Source organism: Balaenoptera ricei, chromosome 16, assembly GCF_028023285.1.
Source record: "Balaenoptera ricei isolate mBalRic1 chromosome 16, mBalRic1.hap2, whole genome shotgun sequence".
Lineage (NCBI taxonomy): Eukaryota > Metazoa > Chordata > Mammalia > Artiodactyla > Balaenopteridae > Balaenoptera > Balaenoptera ricei.
The window spans coordinates 18,560,189-18,582,371 of record NC_082654.1 but is presented as its reverse complement, the minus strand read 5'-3'; the positions used below and the strand labels follow the sequence as shown (position 1 = coordinate 18,582,371).

The 22,183-nt window shown below is 40.9% G+C and overlaps 1 pseudogene; it reads left to right on the top strand.

Annotated features, from left to right (window-relative positions):
• Positions 1–10,892: 10,892 nt before the first annotated feature.
• Positions 10,893–21,944, top strand: LOC132351059 (cytoskeleton-associated protein 2-like; annotated as a pseudogene).
• Positions 21,945–22,183: the final 239 nt, after the last annotated feature.

Genomic DNA, 22,183 nt, shown 5'->3' with positions numbered 1-22,183 from the left:
TCCTGAATTGTATGCTAAAGTTGGTCAACGTGATCCATTTGCTGTAATCTTACTGTGGACTTATATCAGCTTTATAACACTTCAAAGAACCTTCAGGTCTATCACTTCCTTGAATGCCAAAGTCCTGTGAGTTAGCTGGGCAGATATTATGTCCATTAACATGAGAACTGAGCATCATGGAGGTAAAATTTGCCTGAAATCAACACTTACGAGACAGCTAGGGTGCCATCCAGGTCTCCAGACTCCTTCTGAGTCAAGGACTCTTACTCTAAAATCAGTGATCTCCAATAGTGTGGTTGTTAATTTTCAGGGAGGAGAATCTCCTAACTTCTTTGAAGACTCAAAATTCCTGAGTGGGAGAATGTGAAGGGGGAGGAGCCCAGGAAAAGATGACAGAGATGTCCCTGGAAGGGAACAAAGGAGTGAGGGGAGCTGTGGGCGGGAGTTTGGAGAGAAAGCCAAAGGGTGGGGCGTGGAGCCACTGAGAAGGGCAGAAAAGGGGGTGTTCTCCATTCCCTGATACAATCCTGCCAGCCTCAGAAGGAGGAAGTGGGGGCCCATAATGGGAATGAGGGGCCCTGGCCATGGCTTGTGACTCAGCGATCACCCAGGAGCTAAGTGTTGATATTGTACTCCATCAGCTTTTTCCCAATTTCGTTCATCAAAGACATGCTTTATGTTATAATGCATTGTTGATGGGATACCACTGGGCCTCATGAGGTATAATGCATGCTTAGATTAAGATAGACATCAAAAAATGATCTCACAAATGAATTGCTGCAAGGAATTATGGAAATTATGTGCAAATTTAAAATTTTATGATTAAACAAAGAATGACAAATTGAAGAAACCAAATGCTTTTCATTTTATTAAAAACAGAATAACATCTCGCAAATATGTTCTGAAATTATAAATCAAGAGACAAGGTAAAGAATATTGATCACCCAATAGATGACATACGTCACCCTCGGTGGTTCTTGAAACTGGCCTGCACATTATGAGCTGATGAAACCATGGCCCCTCCTCCTGCAGAGGATCACACTCAACTCCCTTGATTTGTCTTACTTTTCCTTCCTAGCAGATAAGGCAGATTATTAAACAAAAGGAATAGGTTTATGGGTTTTTTTCTTTTAAGATTCTTTTTCTTAGAAATTCACTTTAAGAAAATTTTTCTTAAAAATGAACTTCAAAAATAAAATTGGAATACGTATTGTATATGTGTATATGCATATATATGTATGTGTATGTATACATGCACATGTGGATGTATGTAAAACACTGACATTCCTTATGTTTCTGGAATCCAATCTGATATCTAGCCTAGAAAACACCTTCTGTAGATTATTTCTGCCTATACCATATTCTAATTCCAATCCTCACGGTAGATACTGGTGTGCTAGTGACTGACCACTGGACCCACTCACTTGATCTGCTGTCCCGGAGAATGACACAGTGTGAAGCTCCAAGCTAGGGACACCCTGTGTCGACATACCAGGGGCCTGATGATGGCCTGTACAGGGGTGGCCCATGTGTCAGACGGGAAGCAGATGGCTTATTCCAAAGGATTTTATTGAACTGAATTTTATGAAGGGACTATTTCCAACAAGGGAGAGTGAGGCTCTCAGAGACTGGAAATAGTGGGAGGTGTGAAGGGATGGGAACCAAGTTTCCAGAGCCCAGTGAAAACTCAAGTCATAGAAGGGGGTCCCCAACACAAGCTGTTGTCAAAGGAACACAGTCATTATCAAAATCTCAGCCAAGAAGCAGCAGGAACAGGAATAAACACCCCAGCTTCTCTAGGATTGCCAGGTAAAATAGAGGATGCCCATAGTTTGAGTTTTGGATAAACAGCAAATAATTTTATAGTATAAGTATGTCCCAAATACTTCATGGGACATACTTACATTACAAAATGTTTTTGGTTACCTACAGTTTAAACTTCACTGGGAACCTGTATGTTCCCCCCACTTTACTGAGATAGAGTTGTCAAATAAAATTATACATATTTAAAGTGTACAATGTGATGACTTGATATATGTATACATTGTGAAATGATTACCACAAGCAGGTTAATTAACACATCCTTTGCCTCACAGTTACCTTTTCTTTGTGTGTGTGATGAGAATGTATAAGATCTACTCTCACAGTAAACTTGAAGCACATAATGCATTATTATTATTATATATTATGCTATATATATTATATAGTATCATGGAATATTATTCAACCATGATAAAGAAGGAAATGTTGCCATTTGCTACAACATGAATGAACTGGAAGGAAATTAAATAGAATAAGCCAGACAGAGAAAGACAAATACCGTATGTCACAGCTCACTCTTACGTGAACTCTGAACAAAAAAAGTTGAACTTACAGAAACAGAGAGTAGGATGGTGATTACCAGGGGCTGGCAGGTGGGGAATGGGAGATGCTGGGATCCTGTATTTTTATTTGCAAAATTTAGCAACACTAAACCTCTCTCCCCACCACCCCAATCTCTGGCCAGACTCAGATAGAAGCCAAACGGCGGCAAGGCAATCCTTGTGGTGCAGTCTCCAGAGGTCAGCCTCACCTGGGCCTCAGGGCGAGGCAGAGAAAGAAGACAAGATCTGGGGTCGGTATGGTAAACAGAGAATAGCCAGAAATAACCAATGGCCAGCTCCTGGCAGTCTAAACTCATCCTTTATGGCGGAATTGGGTTTTCTCCAAACAAAGCAAGTTTGTGCTCCTTCTTTGCTAGCTTTGTGTACTTGCAAATGATTCTTCTTTCTTCAATCTGTATCAGTGGGTTTCAATCTTTTATTCTAAGCAAAGTGTTCCATAGAAATCTCATCACACAAAACACATGGCGAGTGTGCAGCTAAGGTAGCAGCAGAGATGATAAGCCTGAAACACTGCCTGTTTCCCCTCTTCAAACACCCACCGACCCACGCACAAATCCAGCCATCCACAGGTACCCGAGGCACACCCATGGTGCCCTAGGCCTAACTGAAGCTGGTCTGGGAACCCCTGCTATACAGTTGCAATAAGCAAATACAGTGTGCTATCTTTTGTGTAAGAAGAAAAATAAGAAAAGCATGTATCATATTTTTGCAAAAGGAATCATAGGGAAAATATATCAGAAACAATTAAAAGCTGTTACTTCTAGGAACTAGGTGGGGATGGGATGAGGAAGATAGGGGTGGGAGCAGGAATTCCCCAAGTATACCTTTGTGTAGTTTTGATTTTGAAATGAGATCAAAAGGAAATGAAAAAAAGCAAACCCTAAAATTAAAGACAAACAGAAACAGATGAAACTGTACTAAATCAATGGCATAGAACACAGAAAAAGAATTAATTCAAGTAACTTCTAAACTCAGTTCTCTGGTTATAAAAATTTAGAGGGATATATTCTAAGACAAAAAGAACTGCAAAAGAAGGGGCCTTGTGGCGATGGGAAAGTTCTGTATCTTGACTGTGGTAGTGGTTATAGGAATCCACACATGTGATAAAATTGCATAGAGTTATACACGCACGCACACACACTCAAATGAATGCATGAAAAACTGGTAAAATCTGAATAAGCTCTGTGGATCGTACTGATGTTAATTTCCTGGTCTTGATACTGTACTATAGTTAAGCAAGATGTAACCAGTGGGGTAAATATGGTGAAGAGTACACAGGACTTCTCTGTACTTCCCGTGAATCTACAATTATTTTTTAAAAAATGTAAAAGGACCACAAAGAATCTTGGAACGTTAGATAATGGATGTATTGTGAGTCTTAAAACGATCTTAATAATCCCCAAACTCTTTTATATAGAGAATAGGATAAAGTAAACATATCAATGTTCTTAGGAACTAAGATATTTACTATAAAAGAAATGTACATACAGAATAAAAGAAGGTTAGAACAAACCTCGTAATGTCAATTATGTTAAGATTGAATAGAAAATTCTACTATAAACTCAGGGCCTAGAAGCATTGAGACCTAGTAGTACTCACACCTTGGATTCTAAATACCATTCCAACTGAAAAACACCAGAGTTCCCTGGAGAAATGCCTGGATCTGAGTCTGGAGCAGAGACAGGATAAGGAGAACCCGGCACTTTATTTGGTGCCAGACGGTGCTCAAGCATAACAGAAGCGCATTAGAATGACATAAGAGCCGACTTGAATAGTTCCCACTGGCCAGATTTTGAACAATGTAAACATCAGAAAGAAATAATAATAGTAAAGGACTATAATACATTGAATGCTATTTACAAAAATATTTGGTCATTCTTTTTACAGCAATACTAGACGAGAAATGTAAGAAATGATGGAAATAGAAAAATGACCATTTTTCAATGCCTATGTAATAGTTGGTTCCAGCAAAGATTAGCAGTATCTGGTAAACTACTGGGTAAACTATTGGTGGAGAATAGGACATTCACACAGTTGCAAAATGCTACCCCATAGCCGTCTCACTAATTACAAAGGGGAAGTAGACAACGGTGAGATCTGGAAGTCCTCATCCTAACTAAAGGATCAAATGTAGCATCTCCAAGAGAAGGGACCTTGGCTGTGGCAATAGCATGCTGTGATTGGAGTCTGAACACAGTATAGCAGAGATTTAAAGGAGAGAGGTGGGGCAGGAAAGTCCTTACAGAGGAGCTGTGGGGAGGCATTCCAGGCATGGGGCACAGCAGAAGCAAATGCACAGTGGCTTGAAACAGCCTCCTGCATTTAGAGAACTGCGTTAGCTGGGATGGCTCAGAAGGAAACAGTGAAGAGAGGGGGTTAATAAAAGTTGGAGAATTAGGACTTGGAACTTATTCAGAAGGTGACGGGAAGACCCTGAAGGGCCTTTAAGGAGGGTGGTAAAAATGCAGATAGGAAGAAAGTGCAAATGAAAGAGCTATGTAGAAGGTATATTCCATTGCACTCAGTAACCAGTCAGAGATGTGGTTGAGACAAGCTATTAGGATGAACTGGAAAATGTTTTCACACTGAGGGCCAATTCTGTACATGGGCAGTGTTGGGCTAGAGTTCTAGATGAAAAGCATCTCAGGTCAGCAGGAAATGGCACCTGGATGATTAGTGGTGTCTGCTTCGGTTAAGAAGTGGGAGAAGGGAGGAATATCGGGGTGGACAGTGGTGCCATTAACTGATATTAAAAGCACAAGAGGAGAAGCAAGTGTAAGGCAGGAAGGACAAGTCTGTTATTTCAGTTATGCGGAATTAGAAAGGGTTACCGTTATAGGTTGTTACAAGATATTGAGTATAATGGAAGAGAATGTCAAAAGAAGAATATATATATATATATTATGTATATGTATAACTGAATCACTTTGCTGTACACCTGAAACTAACACAACTTTGTAAATCAACTATATTTCAATAAAAATTAAAAATAAGAAAGCATTACTAGTTACATTGGAATTCCTAGTACCTAGGGTGGATTCAATTCTGTACATGTGCTGGAGGAGACTTTTTGAGTTCTAATGATAACTTAAGGGCTTTTTAAAAAAAATTTATTTTATTGAAGTATAGTTGATTTACAATGTTGTGTTAATTTCTGCTGTATAGCAAAGTGATTCAGTTATACATATATATATTCTTTTTCATATTCTTTTCCATTATGGTTTATTACAGGCTATTGAATATAGTTCCCTATGCTATATAGTAGGACCTTGTTTATCCTTGTTAACTTAAGGGCTTTTTAATATATAGATTATTTACCCAATAGACCTCAGGAGGCTCCCTCAGAATACGTACTGATGAGCATCTTCTGGATTTAGAGCACGGAGCCTTAATCAGAGGAGTCCCATTATGTTTAATAGGATTTACATAGCTAGAAGGCCTATGCATGCTAGAATGAAAAAGGCTCTCAACCTGCTTTTGTGTTTAATAATAATTAATAATGAATATGCTCCTCCCCATGGGAGTTGGGCATTGGCATAAATATTTGCTGCAAAACCAAGTCCCGTGCTTTGGATCTCAGTCCCATGTCAATTTTGACACCCCAATTTATCACTGCCTGAGAGTCTGTCTAGCTCAGGACCCACACTGGGTTACTTATAATTAAAACAATTGCAGTTTCTTTTTAAAATTTAATTCCAAATATAATTTCTCATTTGCTTCACAAGGGTATGGCAGGCACAGCAGCCTGTCTGTGGGGAAATTAAAGGAAAGCAGGGGGATATGCACCACACGACACTTGTATTGAAATAATCGTTCATATTTTCCTGGCAACACTTTTTAATAAGTGTCAAATCTTTATTACTTTTTTGGCGTCTGCATCCACATTAATCATGTTGAATTCACATGGTATTTATTTCTGGAGGTTGTAAAAATCAACACAGGGGCTTCCCCAGGCTAATTAACTAGTCCAAATCCACTCCTGGGTTTCTGACTTCTGGACGTTATGCTGGCTCAGGAAGGATGTGAGAAAGCAGATTGGAACCAGTGATTGGCCTCAGGGGCAAGGAGGAGATACAGTCCCATCCTGAGCCACTCTCGGTAGGTTTTCCTACTGCCTCAGCCACCAGGATCAGGCCCCTCCTGGGAAACCCACACATCACCGCTTTACCACAGTTACAGAGTGGTGCTAGGTGGGTGGGTTGAAGCTCTCTGAATCTTCTTTTTACAGAAAAGGGAAGGTCTAACAATGGGAGTAATGTAGACATCTGCTGGTTCTTCTAGGGTCACCCCTATAAATGATGGAAAGAGTATTCTTAATAAAGTACAGGCTAGAAGGACAAAAGCTGCTGGTATGGCAGAAAGCATAGGCGTGGGAGTGAAGAGATGTGAATTCTAGCCTCAGCTCTACCAGAAATGATTATGAAATTTCCCCCTCTCCGTCTGAGTTTTCAGGCCTTTAAGACGGGCTCACCCACGTGGTGTCTGAGGCTCTACCAATTCTCAAGCCGATGAGTGACATCATCAAATCTCTCGACCCAGGAAGAGACTCAGCACAAAATCGGGAGGACGTGATGGCCTCAACATTAAGCTTGACCAAAAGAAGAAGAACTTTAACAATGTCATCCCCACCTTTAGGGTTGAAACCTAAAATGTTAACATTGTTGCTATGGAAGGAATGAGGCATCTGGGGTTTCTTTGAGTTTCACTCATTAAGGGAAAAAGACAAACACTAAAAAGACAGGAAAACTATTGATAGAATGGTGGGACTGGGCCAGTCTCTGTTTTAATTCACCAGTCTGGGGTGTCCAGCATCTGGTATGGAAATTTTATTCACTCCTAGTGGAAAAGATAGCGATTGATTTAATTGACCTATTACTCTTACACCCACATTTACCCTCAAAATCACAGAACAGAAAGAATTTGAGGAATAAAACTGATCTTCGCAGAACTGTGCAATTGGCAGATTTTGACCTTTTTCCCCCAGCTTCCTATTTTGTATCATTTTCCCCATGGGAGTTCCCCCAACTATCTCTTTCAGGTGCTCTGCTCCTTCTTTTTGTCCTCCTGTGTCCTCTGTTTGTGGGATCTCCTCTCAAACAGCGTCCCTTGCCAGTCATTTTTATCTTAGTGTGAATTTGCACAACCACTTCTGAACGGGGAGAAGAGACAATCTGGATTTTGAGGACCTAGGGATGTAGGCAGAGACTTCCAGTTGTCACCCAAATCCATTACCTCCTGAGTCTCCTCCATGACAATAGCACTAGTAGCACCTCCCAATTATCAGCGGAGGGCATGGCTACTGCTAATAAAGATGACATTTCCCAGCCTCCCTTGCTGTTACATACGTTCAAGTGATTACATCATGGACAGTGGAATGTGATGGGAAACCATGTGTATGACTTATGGCACATACCCTTAAAGAGGAAATATGCCCTTTCTGTGTATCCCCGTTTTTCCTTCTGCTTCTTAGAACATGGTCATGGAAGGAAGCCATATTGGAACAGGAGGCAAGGCCAACACCCTGGGGATGGTAGAGCATCAGGACAGAGGAGCCTGGGGCTCTGGATAATCACAGGGAACAAAACCAGCAAACCAGCACTGGACTACCTACTCAGAAACTGTTTTGTCACGGAGAAACATTGTTTAAACCTCTTATTCTTTTTAACCTATATTACGCAAAGCCAAATCTATATTGTAACTACAACCGGTTAGCTATGGTAGAAATGGCAACATCCTCTTAGAGCACCTAGGTTTGAATTCCAAATCTGCCATTTACCATCTGTGTGACCTTGGACAATTTATTTCCTCTTCTTGAAATATATTTCCCCAGGTCCCTTTCTGCAAAATAAAAATAAGAATTTCTATCTCATAAACTTGTTGGGAGAAATAAATTGTATTCTTATGAAAGTTCTTTTGTATATTGTAAGGTGCTTCTAGCCCTACGATGTTGATCAATGGTAGTCAAGGCTCTTTGGATTATAAGGACAGGAATCTACTCACACTAAATCAATGAGGGGTTTACTTTAAGGATATAATAGGTGAGAACATAGACATCCAAGAAAGGTGGCAGAGCTTTCAGGAGGATTGGAACTACAAAAGTGAAAAATAGACACTAAACTCAATGCCCCCAGGAACCTCACGACCTCCCCCATTCAGCCTCCTCAACACCTCAAGGGTTATTATTGTAACCTTTCAACATTAGTACCCACCACCATCTGACTATAGTCAGATGGGTCCTTGCGTCTTAAATCAGATTCCCCATAGAGGATCTGATTGGTTGATGCCACTGGCTGGCTTTAAGTCAGGTGTACACTTGATCCAATCACTGTGGCCAGGGTGCAAGGTCATGTGATATGGATGGTTAACCTTTCCAGAAGCTGTGGTGGATTAACTTCTCTAGAGGGATGATGGATGGAGCAGTCAGTATCCCTTCTGGGACACAGTGGAGATAATGATAAAAGTTATGTTAACTATTCCTGGTGGGAGGAATGAATGCCTAGAAGTTTAAGTTTTATTAGAAAAATATTACGAGTTCTCCAGAAATTTTACCTTGTTTATCTATGCGGTGGATCTTTTAACATCCATTTCTCATGGACCAGGTGAGTTGAAAACTCATCTTCTCTTTAGCAGTCAGCACCCCCTTGCTTACCCACATCATGGACTGTCTAGACACTACCATTGCCCTGTCCTTTATATTTAATGACTGAAATGAAAGTTTTTTTCAAATGGGACATTGATAGGTGGAAAAGGGCATTGTGTCTTTTCACCACAATCTGGTATCCAGAGCCACAGATGAATTTTTGTCCTCATGGAGCCTTAAGCTTCCTTATAATTTCCAGCTCTTCAGTGTGACCTGCCTTCTAAGTAACTGACCTACACCTTTCCCTCTGCAAAAGGAAGAGAAAATAAAAAGCTTAGCCAAAGACCTTAATAAAAGGGAGAAAACACATTCTTCCTTGTTTCACAGTCCTGCCCACTTGCTGGAGGAAATAGCATCTTATGCCCAGCCAAGAAGCTATGCTCTTGTTCTGTCTCTGAGCTTTGAGAAGAAAACACTTTTTAGAAAGGAAATGGGAAAGTGAGTTAAGTTCATTTATTGCTGAACATGCCAGATGGGGAAGAAGAGTTGAATAGAAAATTCTCTAAGCTTTAGCTTCCATAATTTCACTTTTATTCCTTCTAATGAGGCAAACATCTTCTAGAGGACTCAGGTTCACCTAAGCCAGTTTGTGTTCAACTTTCTATCACTTATAACAGAAAAATATTCATCAAATAAAAATTTTAAAAAAATTTTTAAATCACAGAACTAATTTTTTGTCATTGTTCAGTTTTTCTTCTCTTTTTAAACAGCTTTGTGTAAGTAAAACCGCAAACAATAAACTGCACATATTTAAAGTATAAAAGTCGATAAAGTTTGATGTATGTACATACACAGGAAGCCAATTAAAACAATAAACATATCACCCTCAAAAGTTCTCTCTTCTCCCTTCATAATCCCTTCCTCCCATTTCTTCTCACCCTTTTCCCTGGCAACCACCACTGATCTGCTTTCTGTCATAGATTGCATTTTCCAGAATTTTATATAAATGGAACCAATACAGTATATACTGTGGTGGGTTTTTTTTTTTTTGCGTAATTATTTTTAAATTCACCTATCTTGCTGCATGTATCCACAGTTTATTTTTATTACTGAGTAGTACTCCACTGGTATATACCACAATTTGTGTGTGTGTTAACCTGTTGATGAACATTTGGATTGTTTCTAATTTGAGGATATTACAAACAAAGCTGCTATGAACATTTAGGTATAAGTCTTTACATAGACATATACTTTCATTACCCTTGGGTAAATACCTAGAGGTAGAATGTTTGGATCCTGTTGCACTGGATTAATCATTTAAAACCTTGCCAAGCTGTTTGCCAAAGTGCTTATACCATTTTAATTCCCAGCGGCTGTGTAGGAGAGCTCCGGTTCCTCCGCATCTTCACCAACATTTGATGTGGTCATTCATTTTAATTTTGGACAATCTAATACATATGTAGTGGCCTCACAATGTAGTTTTAATTTGCATTTCCCTAATGAGTAAAGATAGTGAGATTCTTCCTTTTACATGCCCATTTTTCATCTTATTATCTTATAAGGTGAAGTGTCTAGTCAAATCTTTTGCCTATTTTTAAAAGTGGCTTGTTTTCATCTTCTTAATATTTGAGAATTCTAGAATTCTTTATACATGCTGGAAATAGTTCTTTACCAAATATGGGACTTGCAAATAGTTTCTCCATATCAACAGTAACTTTCAAAGAGCAGAAGTTCCTAACTGTGATAAAGCTCAAATTATCATTTTTTTCTTTTATAGATTACCCTTTTGGTGGTTTATCTAGGATATCTTTACCTAACCCAATGTCACAAGAATTTCTCCTATGTTTTCCCATTTCTCTTTCTTTCTTAGACCTCGAAAGGAACTATCAAATAGAAAACTCTTATCAGGACTTTCAGCCACATCAAGAATGGCGAAGTGGAACAAACTGAATCAGAGTCAGGGAAAACGTGAGTGCCCTTTCCTCTGATGAGTTTCCATTTGCACCATTTTATCACAGTAGAGACAGCATTTCTGAAAGTTCAAATGGTGCCAAAAAGGCCTAGAAGGGGAGAATTAGCTCTGGCCAAGAAGTGTTCCTTGCACTTAAATTTCAAACATCATGCCTCAGATGCCTCAGAGACCAGCTCTTCACTGAAGTCAGGTGAAAAGAACAAGGTGGGATTCTTTTAAAATCACAGAAAAAAACCTTGTTAGAAGGAAGGGAAGGAGAGCTCTGGGCAAGTACCCCGCTCGGAGTGTGGGCTCTGGACTACCTGTGAAAAATACAAACCCTGGCCCCATACCACCCACTTAAACAGAATCTCTGGGGGTAGCATCTTAAGGTCAAATTCGCCAGGTGATTCTTAAACACAGTAGTTACAGATGAGCCCTCAGGCACACAAGAACCTGCTGGGATCCTCCCTGAGGCAGCTTCTGGAAAGGTTCTCAGGGTGAACCTGTGGTTCTCAATCCTCTTGGCATATAGAATCACCTGGAGAGCTTAAAATACAGATTCCTAGGCCCAACCAATGAGGTTCTGCAGTAGTCATCTGTCATAAGTCCAGTCTTTTCCTTTCGCTTTGCTTCTTGCTTTCTTCTTCCTCTCCATCTTCTTTTTCTTCTTCCCTCCTTCTCCTCCTCTAGTATCTCCTCCTACTTTTTTTAAATTAAAGCTCCCAAGTTAATTCTAATATGCAGCCAAGGTTGAGAACTCCCAGGTCACAGAGTGGAAGCAGCAACATCCCAGGCATGGGGCTTGGCAGGAGATGGAAATGAAGGAAGCAGGCTGGCTGGGGGCCATAGTGAAGTAAAAATCTAAGCTCCATGCAAAGAGTGTGGTCACTATTGAGCTAGTCAACTCCTGCCACGTGGGAACAAAATCCACATTTGCCAATCCCTCTGGTATTTCCAGAGAAATTAGAAATAATTTTTGGACATAAAATCTCCCATTTTTAAACGTCTGAAAATGACACAAAACGTGTAAATCACTGTGCGCAGAACACAGCTGTGGGTGGCTAGCGGCCAGGGACTGCCCGTCTGTGACTTCTGCCCACAAAGTTTCTCAGCCCTGTGGACAATGCTAGGATGCTGTTTCATGGTGGCCACTCTTTGAGGGCCAGTTCTGAAGAAGCTCGTGGGTTTGTGTTCAGGCCACACCTGAACCTGCCTTCATAGAATTTCTAGGCAGGGACGAACTCTACTGTGTTCCTTGACGTGGGTTTGCCAGATTTCCTGACTTGTTTGAGGCCAATCAGAGAAATAGTCTCATAATTAATATGTAAGATAGTGTATTTTGCATGGTTTTCTCCCTATAGAATCCTTCTTCTATCCTAGACAAGTGATATTCGTGAGAATATGATTTTTATAAATGACATCTGAGAGTGTTTTTTCCATCAAACTCACTACTACTGACGGTTTTATCCTGTTCAAGCCCTCTACCACACTTAGGATGGTGGTTCTCAAACTTTAATAGGCATAAGAATCACCTGGGGCACATGTGACAATGCAGAGCTTCAGGCCTGGAGTGCCCATGGAGTTTATTATCAAAATCAGAACACTTCTGAAAATGAAAGCAACTCTGAGCTAAAGGGTATAGACTAGTTCACGCAGTCAGCCCACCCAGGCCTCACTTGTAAAGAGTTTCTGATTCAGTGGCCTGTGCTGGAGCCAGGGGCTCTCCACTTTTAATAAAATCCCCCCACCCCCCAGCAAACCAGATGCAGGTGGTCTGGGCCACACTTACAACGCTGACTTAGTAGTAGGAAGGGAAGACGGAAGAAAAATACTCATTTGGGAGATGGAGACACGGAGTCCAGAGAGAAGACTCACTGAAAACCCAGCTGTGTGATGCTCGAATCATTACAAGGTAAGCAACCAGCTATCAAGTAAAGTCAGAGACAAATGCTAATTGCTAATCTCACACTTCCCTTTTTCCAGATTCCTCACAAAAGTAATTTGTTAGCACTACTTGATTACATAGTACTTGACTGTCTTCAAGTAAACGCCTAAAGGCAACTGGTAATTTTTTTTAAAATAAATTGATTTATTTATTTTTGGCTGCGTTGGGTCTCCGTTGCTGCTCACAGGCTTTCTCTAGTTGTGGTGAGCGGGGGCTACTCTTCGTTGCGGTGCGTGGGCTTCTCATTGCAGTGGCTTCTTTTGTTGTGGAGCACAGGCTCTAGGTGCATGGGCTTCAGTAGTTGTGGCACGTGGGCTCAGTAGTTGTGGCGCACGGGCTTAGTTGCTCCGCGGCATGTGGGATCTTCCCGGACCAGGGCTCAAACTCGTGTCCCCTGCGTTGGCAGGAGGATTCTTAACCACTGAGCCACCAGGGAAGTCCCGGCAACTGGTAATTAATGAGGTGCGTATAAGCCTTGTGATGAGCAATGAATATGTGCCGCAGACGCGCATTTTTATGAACATATGTTAATGAATGTTAGCGTCCCGACTGCAAGCATAACTCCAGAGGGTTTTCTTTTTATTTATTTATTTCAGCCAACAACCAAGTGATAGGTAATGAGCTCACTCGGGTCTGGCTTTCCACGCTCTGGGCCCTAAGGGGTCTCCGGTGTATGCGTTTGACTCGCTTCGGAACCTCAAAGAGTAAGGCTGTTTCCAGTAGCAAGGAACTGACAAAGAGGATTTGCAATTGATTTCTGTTAGCTCCATGCACATATCTGCACAACACGGACTGGTCAAGACGTGGCTTTCTTGTTTGATTTCTTTTTTTAATTGACTCTTATCTGATGAATTTAAGTCAGAAAAATTCCAGGATATGGAAAGCCATTGGAGCTCTGAGGTCAACAAGCATATTCCACTCCTCTTCTGGATGAGGCAGCAGAGTGTAGTGTTTAGAGCATGGGCTGCAGAGCCTGCTGCCTGGGTTTGAATCCTGGTTGTGCCACTTTTTATTTCTGTGACCTAGAACTCAACTTCTCTGGGCCTTGGTACCTATTTCCTAGGGCCTTTTTATGACTAATAAATGAGCTAAGATTTGTGAAGCACTTAGTAGGGTGCCTGGCATGTGGCAAGAGTTACGAAGGTGAACACTGAGACTCAAGGATGCAGCTGCCCTTGCGATGAAGCCCTTACACGGAAAAGTTGGGTTGAAGGGCCTGTTGGTTGACTTTGGCCTCAAAGTTTCATCTCTGAATCACACACTGTGTTCTCCACATGACATCAAAACTGCATCTGTTTCCTCATTCCCCCAATGTCTCCTTAACTTTTGGCACAGTACCCCCCCAACAAGACTGTTCCGTTGGTTGGATCTAGATAGGAAGCAAAGGGGCTGGCTAAAAAGATGCTTCACCCAGGGAATTTCAGAGGCCAGCTATGGAGTGGAATGGAATCCTGGGGACTTCCGTTCCTGCAAACATATGCTGTAGGCAACTGAGTATGTAGCCATGACCCCGGCCTTCCTGGGGTCCATGAGCTGCCCCCCAAGTGAAGTCTGACCTCTCTCCCTCTCCTACACCAGACCCCAATCACATACCCTCCTCCCCTCCTCTACCCTTGTCTTCAGGAGAGATTAAATCTTTGTTCAAGGTTCTTTTTTCTCCCCTCCAGACATTCTGTGTTTAGAATTACAGCCGCCTTTATTTTCAGCTTCAAGCAGATGTTCCAGGCAGAAAAAGCCTGCCAAATGTTTCAGATTACATTCAGAAGGTTTGGGCTCATGCTTTGCTGAACGAGAATCTGTGCTGACATTCTAGTAATCAGTAACACTTTAGGGTAGTGAGGCATCCCTCTTCTATGTGAAAAGGGTAATCCTGAGAGAGGTTTGAAGCTCCAGAGAAATCATTCCAGTGCCTCTTATTTGATAGGATTTTACAGTTTACGAAGTTCTTACACATCCATGATTTCATTTACATCTTGTAACAACCCGGAGAAGTAGTCATGGCAAGGATTAGGACTGTTACTTTGCAGATGACAGGGCTAAATATAAGAGAGATGTGAGGGCTTGACATGCTTATAAGAGTTTGGTTTTGGTCTCTTACCTTCCAAACCTGGGCACTTTCCACAAATAGCAACATGATACATTCACATATTGCTTTCCTATACACTTTATAAGTACTAACTGGAGTGCAGTATCATTTTATCTCCAGAAAAGTCCCATGAACTAGATAGGGAACTGTTTTAGTCAGCATAGAATAGGCTATGCTTTGGTAACAAATAAGCCCTGATAGCTCAGAAGCTTAACCCAACAAAGATTGATTTCATGTGCATATCATTTTCTGATGCAGGTCCAGGTAGTTCCCTGAGGTGGTTTTCCTCTGAGTGATAACCAGTATCCTTCCATATCATCATTCTCCATTTAAAAAATACAGCCTTAGAAGTCACCAGGGGATCAGAACGTAATGTTATCAATTACCCGAAAAGTTTTTTGGCCAGACTATCACTTCTACCCACATTCTATTTGCCCGAACCCAGTCATGACCTCAACCTAACTGCAGACAAAAGGTAGTTTTCTTGTGAGCCAGGAAGAGTAAATGTAATGGGTTTTGCTGAATACAAAGCATTATTTCTGCCATTTCAAACTGCACCAGCTCTTGTTCTAGGCTGTCTACAAGGGGCTGGCAAATAAAACATCATGGTCACAAACTTTGATACTGTGCTAACTATAGAACAGCAACAAAATATCTGTAGGTCAAACTGAATTATTTCAGAGGTATAGCTCTCCACCAGCTGAAGAATGTTACTATACATCACAACAGGTTCCCATACCAGAGAAAAGGAGAGAAAAATGACTTGTACATCACTGGGGCTGAAATGCAATGCAGGCAGACCTCGTTTTATTCCCCTTTGCTTTATTGTGCTTCGCAGATATTGAGTTTTTTTTACAAATTGAAGCTTTGTGGCAACCCTGCATCAAGCAAGTCTATCAGTGCCATTTTTCTAACAGCATTTGCTCCCTTCATGTCTCCATGGCGCATTTGGTAATTTTCACAATATTTCAAACTTCTTCATTATTATTATATTTGTACGGCAATCTCTGGTTAGTGATCTTTGATACTACTATTGTAATTGTTTTGGCATGCCACAAACTGTGATCATATAAGAACTTAATAAATAAATGTTGTGTGTGTGCTGACTGCTCCATAGGCCAGCCATTCCCCCATCTCTCTCCCTCCTCTTGGGCCTCCCTATTCCCTGAGACACAACAATATTGAAATAAAGCCAATTAATAACCCTACATGGCCTCTAAGTGTTCAAGTGAAAGGAAGAGTCTCTCACTGTAAACCAAAAGCTAGAAGTGATTAAGCTTAGTGAGGAAGGCCTCTTAAAAGCCAAGACAGGCTGAAAGCTAGGCCTCTTGCACCAAACAGTTAGCCAAGTTGTTAATGCAAAAGAAAATTCTTGAAGGAAATTAAAAGTGCTATTCCAGTGAATACACGGATGATAAGAAAGCAAAACAGCCTTATTGCTGATATGGAGAAAGTTTTAGTGGTCTGAATAGAAGATCAAACCAGCCGCGACATTCCCTTGGGCCAAAGCCTAATCCAGAGCAAGGCCCTAACTCTCTTCAATTCTATGAAGGCTGAGAGAGGTGAGGAAGCTGCAGAAGAAAAGTCTGAAGCCAGAAGAGGTTGGTTCATGAGGTTTAATGAAAGAGCCATCTCCATAACATGAAAGTGTAAGATGAAGCAACAAATACTGATGAAGAAGCTGTAGCATGCTACCCAAAAGAACTAGCTGAGATCATTAATGAAGGTGGTAACACTAAACAACAGATTTTCAGTGTAGACAAAACAGCCTTATGTTGGAAGAACATGTCATCTAGGACTTCTGCAGCTAGAGAGAAGTCAATGCCTGGCTTCAAAGCTTCAAAGAACAGGCTGACTCTCTTGTTAGGGGCTAATGAAGCTGGTGACTTTTAAGTTGAAGCCAATGCTCATAACCCATTCTGAAAATCCTAGGGCCCTTAAGAATTATGCTAAATCTACTCTACCTTTGCTCTATAAATGAAACAACAAAGCCTAGCTGACAGCACATCTGTTTACAACATAGTTTACTGAATATTTTAAGCCCACTGTTGAGACCTACTGCTCAGAAAAAAAGATTCCTTTCAAAATACTACTGCTCATTGACAATGCAACTGGGTTAACCAAAAGCTCTGATGGAGATGAAATATACAACAAGATTAATGTTGTTTTCATGCCTGCTAACACAACATCCATTCTGCAGCCCATGGATCAAGGAGTAATTTTGACTTTCAAGTCTTATTATTTAAGAAATACATTTTGGAAGGCTATAGCTGCCAGAAATAGTGATTCCTCTGATGGATCTGGGCAAAGTCAATTGAAAACTTTCTGGAAGAGATTCACCATTCTGAATGCCATTTAGAGCATTCATGATTCATTGGAAAAGGTCAAAAATATCAACCTTAACAAGAGTTTGGAGAAATTGATTCTAATCCTCATGGATGGCTTGGAGGGGTTCAAGACTTCAGCAGAGGAAGAAACTGCAGATGTGGTGGAAATAGCAAGAGAACTAGAATTAAAAGTGGAGCCTGAAGATGTGACTGAATTGCTGCAATCTTATAAAATTTTACAGAAGAGGAGTTGCTTCTTATGGGTGAGCAAAGAAAGTGGTTTCTTGAGACAGAATTTACACGTGTGAAGATTGCTGAAATGATAACAAAGGATTTAGAATATGACATAAACTTATTTGATAAAGCAGTGGCAGGGTTTGAGAGGATTGACTCCAATTTTGAAAGAAGTTCTACTGTGGGTAAAATGCTATCAAATAGCGTTGCGTGCTACGGAAAAGGAAAGTCACTTTATGTGACAAACTTCATTGTCATCTGTTTTAAGAAACTGCCGCAGCCACCCCAACCTTCAGAAACCAACACCTTGATCGGTCAGCTGCCATCAACATCAAGGCAAGACCCTCCACCAGCAAAATGATTACGACCTGCTGAAGGCTCAGACCATGGTTAGCATTTTTTTTAGCAATAAAGTATTTTTAAATTAAGGTATGTGTATTGTTTTTTTTTAGACATAATGCTATTTCACATTTAGTAGACTACAAGTGCAGTGTAAACATAACTTTTACATGCTCTGAGAAACCAAACAATTCATGTGACTAACTTTGTTACAATATTTTCTTCATTGCAGTGGGCTGGAACTGAACCCGCAATATCTCTGAGGTATACCTATACCAACAATTTATTCATTCTTTTTGTACGTCCATCTACATCCACAGATAATTGAGGGGGTTTCTAATATTAAAGCACATCCAAAAGAAAACAGTTAAGAACAAAACCACTCAAAAAAAAAAAAAAAAAGAAAGAAAGAAAGAAAAGAAAGAAAGAGAAATAGTTATATAAAGAAGAAATCTAGCTATGCCAAATATTTAGGATTGGTTAATCATTACGACTGAACAACTGAGGTTTGTCTGTGAATTTACTAGAAGCTAAAGTAGAAAGGAGAATAGAGAAGTTATGAAATAGCATTTTTGAGCACATTTAATGTCCTAGTTACTATGTGAAATGTTTTACATACATCAGCTTATTTGACCCATACATCAGCTTATTTGACCCATACATCAGCTTATGATCATCAGTTAATGATAATAGCCACCACATACTGAATTCATTCTCAGTGAGATGACATAAAATGTCTCAAGTACACTCAGTACAAGGCTAGGTTCCAACTCAGCCATGTCTGATTCCAAAATCTGTGCTCTTTCCATAACCTAATAGCTCTCTTTGTCACATAAAAGGAAGCATATAATTAAGTAGATACAAGAAAAAATAGGAGATGAATATACTCTCTATTTTTATTAAAAGCAAAGAGTGTTATCTTAATGAGCTCCAAGTCAGCAAGCCCCAAATTTTCCTCACTACTTCAAACCACTAGAGGTTAAGAAGGTAGAGTTCACCTTGAAGGGTATCAAAGGGGCCTGCGACATACCTGTGGCAAGGAGAGGATTTGAAAGCTGGGGGAGGAATATAGTGCAGGTAAACAAAGGTTAAGATTTCCGTGTAAGGTCACACAGCAAGGCAGTGCTAGTCTTCCAGGCCTTCCCCTAGCACTTGGTTTATTAGATAGGATTAGATTAGATTTTGAAGGCTAAACCACTAAGGGAGAGTGAATTTTCACACTTACCAACGGACCGGAAACAAAGAAGAGAGAGGAAAACCTGTAGAGTACATATTTGTTCCCTTTACCATCTTTGATTGACATGGGGGCAGTCATTTGGCTTATTAAACTTGTTAATGGCATTCTTGCTTCTCAGCAGCGCTACACTGCACATCACCCCCCTAATTAACAGCTGTTTTCGGTCCACGCCAACTGCACAGCCTCAAGGCTAAAATACCTCCTTGCTCAAGCTGGAGACCAGGTGTATCATCCAAGGATGGGCATTTGATGGAACGCTGTGCTTTGCCTACTTCACAACCACCTGGAAGTAAAGGGCTGGCCTGGGGTGTCTCAGAAGTATGAAGCTGAAATAAACACTGACAGCGAGTGGCCAGTGAATGGATATGTCCTGAATTACCACACAGTCAGCCTTCACTCTGTGCAGTTCTGAAACGTGGTACACAGATTTTAGGTACCATGCGGTACAGTGCAGCAACACCAGTCCCCTAGCGACACAGTTCCATTTTCAGTTACCATGGCATGCGAACTGTGAGAAACTGAATAAAGTAGAAACTCTGCCACCGGCTCATCAGTCAATAACAGATATGTCCCATGGTCAGTGGCCAATCGACTCACATCTTTCAAAGGCTAGCAGTGATTGGTCACTGCACATGTAATTCAGTTCACTCACGGCCAGCAAACCCTGGAGTGATGTTGCCTCCTTGTCTCTTGGTGATAAACCCATCGGACGTTTGACAAAAATGGATACTCAAAAGAGGAAGTTGGCCAACCCAAAGGAAGGCGCAGCAAAGAAATAACACGTGGAAACACCAGGAGCAAAATTCAAATCCAACGTAAATAGCGCAGTAATAGCTGACAGTGGAATGCTGACTGCCGCTACCGCAGAGCCTCTAGATAGGCAGCCAGAGGAACTTAGTGAAGGTGATTTAGCCACATGAATGAGGAAAGGGAGGATAATATCCCAAAGAAATGGGCACCTTCAAAACCTTCGCTTGAGGGTGTCTGCGGCGGTTGAGCTGGAGACGCGTCCCCCTGCCCGGAGCTGCGAAGAGCACCCCAGCCGTGCCCCAGGACCTGCAGCTGCCCCCGAGACAGACAGCCCAGTCCACGTTCAGAGAGCAAAGAAGATAAAAACTCAAGGAGCATCTGTTAAAAAGAAAAACTTTTTTTGCATACAAACAGGAAAATCAGATATTATCCAGTGGTAGAGACAAAAGAGTGAAGACATCTGAAGGCCAGATCCAAGAAGAGGCAAAAATTCTGAAACTTTATCAGCCATTTTTGCCTTAAGAGAATGTCGGTAGACCTACTGGGATCAAGAATAATATAACAATGGAAGAGAACTGTATTCCTTTAAAACCTTCTAATGAATTAACCAATTCAACTACAACAATTGATACACCTAATTTTGAGTATAATCATCAAACTCTGCCGTTGTTACCAATTAAAGATGACCCCCAAAGTCAACATATGACGTTAAGCCAATCATTTCACCTTAAAAACAGTAAATAGAAACAAATGACTACAGAAAAATCAAAGCAAGGTGCTAACATGCCCAAGAAACCTGTGCTTGGATCTTATCATGGCCAAATTGTTCAGTCTAAGATTAATTCCGTTAGAAAACCTCTACAAGTCAAAGATGAGCTCTGCAACAATGAAGAAACTTTCAGCTACTGTCTCTAAAGCCACAAAGTCTCAGCCTGTAGACGCCAGCAGTGTAACAGTGAAAAGTGATAGAGCCTCACATACGACGACTGCCACTAAATTTGTGAGCATTACATCTCAGAGCAGTCAACTTGTGCGACCTTCTATTAGAAGTCACCACAGTAATAACCAGGACGCCATGAAACAAGGCATCAGTAGGACGTCTGCCAGTGTTACAGTTCAGAAAGGACCTCGAGAGAAAGAATTATTACAGTTAAATACAGTTTCATCTGTTATCAAAACCAGTTCTTCTCAGGACATAGAAAGAAATAAGACACTATCAAGAAGGATGACATCTGAAATGGTAGCCAGGCCTGCTTCGTCTTCTAATACTAAACTGAGAGAAAAGTCAAAAAGCATTGACCAGCGCAGACAGACATACCATGGTGAAAGCAGCTATTGATAGTAGATGGACTCAGCGCAGAGAAACTGCGGAGGAGAGAAAGGCTCGTCTGAGTGAGTGGAAAGCTAGCAAAGGAAGAGTGATGAAAAGGCCTCTGAGCTCAGTGGTTACCCAGCCTGAGCCTGAAGCACAAAATGAAAACCAGTTGGGCCCTTCTGGACTACCATGGCAGAAGAAGACGAACAACGATTGTTTACTGAAAAAGTAAACAAGACATTTTCTGAATGCCTAAACCTGATTAATGAGGGCTGTCCAAAAGAAGAAGTACTGGTTACACTGAATGACCTGATTAAAAATATTCCAGATGTCAAAAAACTTGTTAAACATTGGATATGCCTTGCTCGTATTGAACCACTTACGAGTCCTATTGAAAATATTATCGCAATCTATGAGAAGGCCATTCTGGCAGGAGCTCAGCCTATTGAAGAGATGCGACATGCAATTGTTGACATTCTGATGATGAAGAGTCAAGAAAAAGTTAAATTTGGAGAAAATATTGAGGAGTCTTGTGCAACCAAGGAACAAATCCAAGAAGCCACCATTGACGATATAAGTGTTAATCTGGGATCAGAAAAACCAGAAATAGAAAATAAGCATCTTACAAATGTAGTATTTCAAGGTTGTGAAAAAAGAGCAAGATGACAAAACAAAAGATCCAACCAGTGATGTTAAAACCCCCAATACAGGAATTAGGGTGGGTTGCTTAATTAAATATAATGTGTCTACTACTCCATACTTGCAAAGTGTGAAAAAAGAAGATGCAGTTTGACTAAACAAATTCTGCATTTAAAGAGCTAAAGTTTCTCACACCAGTTAGACGTTTTCGACGTCTTCAAGAGAAGACTTCTACATAGCCAGATATGTTAAAAGATCATTATCCTTGTGTGTCTTCATTGGAACAGTTAACAGAGGTGGGAAGTGAAACTGACGCTTTTGTGTGCTGCCCCAGCACAGCCCTGTGCCTCATGTACTCGGAGACTGACAAGACAGAAGAGAAGTGAAGCTCTG